The sequence below is a fragment of the Schistocerca nitens genome, unplaced genomic scaffold, assembly GCF_023898315.1.
Source record: "Schistocerca nitens isolate TAMUIC-IGC-003100 unplaced genomic scaffold, iqSchNite1.1 HiC_scaffold_168, whole genome shotgun sequence".
NCBI lineage: Eukaryota > Metazoa > Arthropoda > Insecta > Orthoptera > Acrididae > Schistocerca > Schistocerca nitens.
In genome coordinates this window covers 444,384-450,383 of record NW_026045709.1, presented here as the reverse complement: position 1 = coordinate 450,383, position 6,000 = coordinate 444,384, and the positions used below count along the sequence as shown (strand labels likewise).

The 6,000-nt window shown below is 52.0% G+C and overlaps 6 non-coding genes across 6 annotated transcripts; all 6 read right to left on the bottom strand.

Moving 5' to 3' along the window:
* Positions 1 to 777: 777 nt before the first annotated feature.
* Positions 778 to 970, bottom strand: LOC126219157 (U2 spliceosomal RNA). The gene has a single exon (XR_007542634.1). It is a non-coding gene; the product is annotated as a U2 spliceosomal RNA (small nuclear RNA).
* A 753-nt stretch (positions 971 to 1,723) lies between these two features.
* Positions 1,724 to 1,916, bottom strand: LOC126219156 (U2 spliceosomal RNA). Its single transcript, XR_007542633.1, has one exon. It is a non-coding gene; the product is annotated as a U2 spliceosomal RNA (small nuclear RNA).
* A 755-nt stretch (positions 1,917 to 2,671) lies between these two features.
* LOC126219155 (U2 spliceosomal RNA) lies at positions 2,672 to 2,864 on the bottom strand. Its single transcript, XR_007542632.1, has one exon. It is a non-coding gene; the product is annotated as a U2 spliceosomal RNA (small nuclear RNA).
* A 753-nt stretch (positions 2,865 to 3,617) lies between these two features.
* Positions 3,618 to 3,810, bottom strand: LOC126219154 (U2 spliceosomal RNA). The gene has a single exon (XR_007542631.1). It is a non-coding gene; the product is annotated as a U2 spliceosomal RNA (small nuclear RNA).
* Positions 3,811 to 4,563: 753 nt separating this feature from the next.
* LOC126219153 (U2 spliceosomal RNA) lies at positions 4,564 to 4,756 on the bottom strand. The gene has a single exon (XR_007542630.1). It is a non-coding gene; the product is annotated as a U2 spliceosomal RNA (small nuclear RNA).
* A 753-nt stretch (positions 4,757 to 5,509) lies between these two features.
* On the bottom strand, positions 5,510 to 5,702 carry LOC126219152 (U2 spliceosomal RNA). Its single transcript, XR_007542629.1, has one exon. It is a non-coding gene; the product is annotated as a U2 spliceosomal RNA (small nuclear RNA).
* Positions 5,703 to 6,000: the final 298 nt, after the last annotated feature.

Sequence of the window (6,000 nt, the reverse complement as noted above, 5' to 3'; positions counted from 1 at the left end):
TGATCTTAGCCAAAAGGCCGAGAAGCGATAAGGAAAATCCGCAGTGGAAGGGCCTAAATGCTTGCAGCGTGTGCGCTCCACATGTGGGAGTGACACACGGTGGTACGGGCCGATATGGCAACAGGCGACCGTCGAAAACATCGCAAAAGCGAGTGCCGGAAGGAACGACATTTCACGAGAGCACTCATCAACAGCCCAGTACTAGCCTCCATGTCGAAGAGTAAACTGCGACTCCCATTTGAACGCCGCTAGCTGCCAGGGCAGCGGAGAAGCCGTGACGCCGCCCCACAGCAGCGCCAGGCCGGCGCGAGCTAGACCGTCGCGAGGCCGGCGCGAGCTACACCTAGCCGAGTGCTTACATCGTCCACCGCCAACTGCATATGTGTGTGTGTGTGTGTACACACGTATTCTGCGTGCGTGCGGCGGCGGCGGCGACGACGACGACGTTCGCGAGGAGCTAAGGTCATAACTCCAAAAAATTTATTTAAAATTATCTGTGGCCGGACCATAAGAGACGCCAACGAGGCATCCGAAGGCACTGTCCTGTGCCCCCATAAATTACCAGCCTAGTGTAATGCGGCTGCAAGAGCGGTCAAGCACACAGCAAAAAAAAAAAGAAAAAAAAAGTACTTAAGATAATCTAAATTAATTAAAACAATACGTGGTGTGTAAGCAGCTAACTACTGGGGACATCGACATCTACGACAAGTTTTGTCACCAGCTGAATATCTGATCACTGCAGAATATTAACCCATTTCAGGCTATGTTTTAATTAATTTTAGGTGGGCCGATCCCGGCGGTACTGCAATGCCGGGCCAACCCGCGACAGAGGTGGAGCAAGCCCCTAGCACTCCGTCATGAGCCAAAAATGAGTTTAATATTCTGGTCCTGCGATGCAGGACGTATCAGATACTAAGCTGATAAGAACAGATACTACACTTTGATCTTAGCCAAAAGGCCGAGAAGCGATAAGGAAAATCCGCAGTGGAAGGGCCTAAATGCTTGCAGCGTGTGCGCTCCACATGTGGGAGTGACACACGGTGGTACGGGCCGATATGGCAACAGGCGACCGTCGAAAACATCGCAAAAGCGAGTGCCGGAAGGAACGACATTTCACGAGAGCACTCATCAACAGCCCAGTACTAGCCTCCATGTCGAAGAGTAAACTGCGACTCCCATTTGAACGCCGCTAGCTGCCAGGGCAGCGGAGAAGCCGTGACGCCGCCCCACAGCAGCGCCAGGACGGCGCGAGCTAGACCGTCGCGAGGCCGGCGCAAGCTACACCTAGCCGAGTGCTTACATCGTCCACCGCCAACTGCATATGTGTGTGTGTGTGTGTACACACGTATTCTGCGTGCGTGCGGCGGCGGCGGCGGCGGCGGCGGCGACGACGTTCGCGAGGAGCTAAGGTCATAACTCCAAAAAAATTATTTAAAATTATTTGTGGCCGGACCATAAGAGACGCCATCGAGGCATCCGAAGGCACTGTCCTGTGCCCCCATAAATTACCAGCCTAGTGTAATGCGGCTGCAAGAGCGGTCAAGCACACAGCAAAAAAAAAAGAAAAAAAAAGTACTTAAGATAATCTAAATTAATTAAAACAATACGTGGTGTGTAAGCAGCTAACTACTGGGGACATCGACATCTACGACAAGTTTTGTCACCAGCTGAATATCTGATCACTGCAGAATATTAACCCATTTCAGGCTATGTTTTAATTAATTTTAGGTGGGCCGATCCCGGCGGTACTGCAATGCCGGGCCAACCCGCGACAGAGGTGGAGCAAGCCCCTAGCACTCCGTCATGAGCCAAAAATGAGTTTAATATTCTGGTCCTGCGATGCAGGACGTATCAGATACTAAGCTGATAAGAACAGATACTACACTTTGATCTTAGCCAAAAGGCCGAGAAGCGATAAGGAAAATCCGCAGTGGAAGGGCCTAAATGCTTGCAGCGTGTGCGCTCCACATGTGGGAGTGACACACGGTGGTACGGGCCGATATGGCAACAGGCGACCGTCGAAAACATCGCAAAAGCGAGTGCCGGAAGGAACGACATTTCACGAGAGCACTCATCAACAGCCCAGTACTAGCCTCCATGTCGAAGAGTAAACTGCGACTCCCATTTGAACGCCGCTAGCTGCCAGGGCAGCGGAGAAGCCGTGACGCCGCCCCACAGCAGCGCCAGGACGGCGCGAGCTAGACCGTCGCGAGGCCGGCGCAAGCTACACCTAGCCGAGTGCTTACATCGTCCACCGCCAACTGCATATGTGTGTGTGTGTGTGTACACACGTATTCTGCGTGCGTGCGGCGGCGGCGGCGGCGGCGGCGGCGGCACGACGTTCGCGAGGAGCTAAGGTCATAACTCCAAAAAAATTATTTAAAATTATTTGTGGCCGGACCATAAGAGACGCCATCGAGGCATCCGAAGGCACTGTCCTGTGCCCCCATAAATTACCAGCCTAGTGTAATGCGGCTGCAAGAGCGGTCAAGCACACAGCAAAAAAAAAAGAAAAAAAAAGTACTTAAGATAATCTAAATTAATTAAAACAATACGTGGTGTGTAAGCAGCTAACTACTGGGGACATCGACATCTACGACAAGTTTTGTCACCAGCTGAATATCTGATCACTGCAGAATATTAACCCATTTCAGGCTATGTTTTAATTAATTTTAGGTGGGCCGATCCCGGCGGTACTGCAATGCCGGGCCAACCCGCGACAGAGGTGGAGCAAGCCCCTAGCACTCCGTCATGAGCCAAAAATGAGTTTAATATTCTGGTCCTGCGATGCAGGACGTATCAGATACTAAGCTGATAAGAACAGATACTACACTTTGATCTTAGCCAAAAGGCCGAGAAGCGATAAGGAAAATCCGCAGTGGAAGGGCCTAAATGCTTGCAGCGTGTGCGCTCCACATGTGGGAGTGACACACGGTGGTACGGGCCGATATGGCAACAGGCGACCGTCGAAAACATCGCAAAAGCGAGTGCCGGAAGGAACGACATTTCACGAGAGCACTCATCAACAGCCCAGTACTAGCCTCCATGTCGAAGAGTAAACTGCGACTCCCATTTGAACGCCGCTAGCTGCCAGGGCAGCGGAGAAGCCGTGACGCCGCCCCACAGCAGCGCCAGAACGGCGCGAGCTAGACCGTCGCGAGGCCGGCGCAAGCTACACCTAGCCGAGTGCTTACATCGTCCACCGCCAACTGCATATGTGTGTGTGTGTGTGTACACACGTATTCTGCGTGCGTGCGGCGGCGGCGGCGGCGGCGGCGGCGACGACGTTCGCGAGGAGCTAAGGTCATAACTCCAAAAAAATTATTTAAAATTATTTGTGGCCGGACCATAAGAGACGCCATCGAGGCATCCGAAGGCACTGTCCTGTGCCCCCATAAATTACCAGCCTAGTGTAATGCGGCTGCAAGAGCGGTCAAGCACACAGCAAAAAAAAAAGAAAAAAAAAGTACTTAAGATAATCTAAATTAATTAAAACAATACGTGGTGTGTAAGCAGCTAACTACTGGGGACATCGACATCTACGACAAGTTTTGTCACCAGCTGAATATCTGATCACTGCAGAATATTAACCCATTTCAGGCTATGTTTTAATTAATTTTAGGTGGGCCGATCCCGGCGGTACTGCAATGCCGGGCCAACCCGCGACAGAGGTGGAGCAAGCCCCTAGCACTCCGTCATGAGCCAAAAATGAGTTTAATATTCTGGTCCTGCGATGCAGGACGTATCAGATACTAAGCTGATAAGAACAGATACTACACTTTGATCTTAGCCAAAAGGCCGAGAAGCGATAAGGAAAATCCGCAGTGGAAGGGCCTAAATGCTTGCAGCGTGTGCGCTCCACATGTGGGAGTGACACACGGTGGTACGGGCCGATATGGCAACAGGCGACCGTCGAAAACATCGCAAAAGCGAGTGCCGGAAGGAACGACATTTCACGAGAGCACTCATCAACAGCCCAGTACTAGCCTCCATGTCGAAGAGTAAACTGCGACTCCCATTTGAACGCCGCTAGCTGCCAGGGCAGCGGAGAAGCCGTGACGCCGCCCCACAGCAGCGCCAGAACGGCGCGAGCTAGACCGTCGCGAGGCCGGCGCAAGCTACACCTAGCCGAGTGCTTACATCGTCCACCGCCAACTGCATATGTGTGTGTGTGTGTGTACACACGTATTCTGCGTGCGTGCGGCGGCGGCGGCGGCGGCGGCGGCGACGACGTTCGCGAGGAGCTAAGGTCATAACTCCAAAAAAATTATTTAAAATTATTTGTGGCCGGACCATAAGAGACGCCATCGAGGCATCCGAAGGCACTGTCCTGTGCCCCCATAAATTACCAGCCTAGTGTAATGCGGCTGCAAGAGCGGTCAAGCACACAGCAAAAAAAAAAGAAAAAAAAAGTACTTAAGATAATCTAAATTAATTAAAACAATACGTGGTGTGTAAGCAGCTAACTACTGGGGACATCGACATCTACGACAAGTTTTGTCACCAGCTGAATATCTGATCACTGCAGAATATTAACCCATTTCAGGCTATGTTTTAATTAATTTTAGGTGGGCCGATCCCGGCGGTACTGCAATGCCGGGCCAACCCGCGACAGAGGTGGAGCAAGCCCCTAGCACTCCGTCATGAGCCAAAAATGAGTTTAATATTCTGGTCCTGCGATGCAGGACGTATCAGATACTAAGCTGATAAGAACAGATACTACACTTTGATCTTAGCCAAAAGGCCGAGAAGCGATAAGGAAAATCCGCAGTGGAAGGGCCTAAATGCTTGCAGCGTGTGCGCTCCACATGTGGGAGTGACACACGGTGGTACGGGCCGATATGGCAACAGGCGACCGTCGAAAACATCGCAAAAGCGAGTGCCGGAAGGAACGACATTTCACGAGAGCACTCATCAACAGCCCAGTACTAGCCTCCATGTCGAAGAGTAAACTGCGACTCCCATTTGAACGCCGCTAGCTGCCAGGGCAGCGGAGAAGCCGTGACGCCGCCCCACAGCAGCGCCAGAACGGCGCGAGCTAGACCGTCGCGAGGCCGGCGCAAGCTACACCTAGCCGAGTGCTTACATCGTCCACCGCCAACTGCATATGTGTGTGTGTGTGTGTACACACGTATTCTGCGTGCGTGCGGCGGCGGCGGCGGCGGCGGCGGCGACGACGTTCGCGAGGAGCTAAGGTCATAACTCCAAAAAAATTATTTAAAATTATTTGTGGCCGGACCATAAGAGACGCCATCGAGGCATCCGAAGGCACTGTCCTGTGCCCCCATAAATTACCAGCCTAGTGTAATGCGGCTGCAAGAGCGGTCAAGCACACAGCAAAAAAAAAAGAAAAAAAAAGTACTTAAGATAATCTAAATTAATTAAAACAATACGTGGTGTGTAAGCAGCTAACTACTGGGGACATCGACATCTACGACAAGTTTTGTCACCAGCTGAATATCTGATCACTGCAGAATATTAACCCATTTCAGGCTATGTTTTAATTAATTTTAGGTGGGCCGATCCCGGCGGTACTGCAATGCCGGGCCAACCCGCGACAGAGGTGGAGCAAGCCCCTAGCACTCCGTCATGAGCCAAAAATGAGTTTAATATTCTGGTCCTGCGATGCAGGACGTATCAGATACTAAGCTGATAAGAACAGATACTACACTTTGATCTTAGCCAAAAGGCCGAGAAGCGATAAGGAAAATCCGCAGTGGAAGGGCCTAAATGCTTGCAGCGTGTGCGCTCCACATGTGGGAGTGACACACGGTGGTACGGGCCGATATGGCAACAGGCGACCGTCGAAAACATCGCAAAAGCGAGTGCCGGAAGGAACGACATTTCACGAGAGCACTCATCAACAGCCCAGTACTAGCCTCCATGTCGAAGAGTAAACTGCGACTCCCATTTGAACGCCGCTAGCTGCCAGGGCAGCGGAGAAGCCGTGACGCCGCCCCACAGCAGCGCCAGGCCGGCGCGAGCTAGACCGTCGCGAGG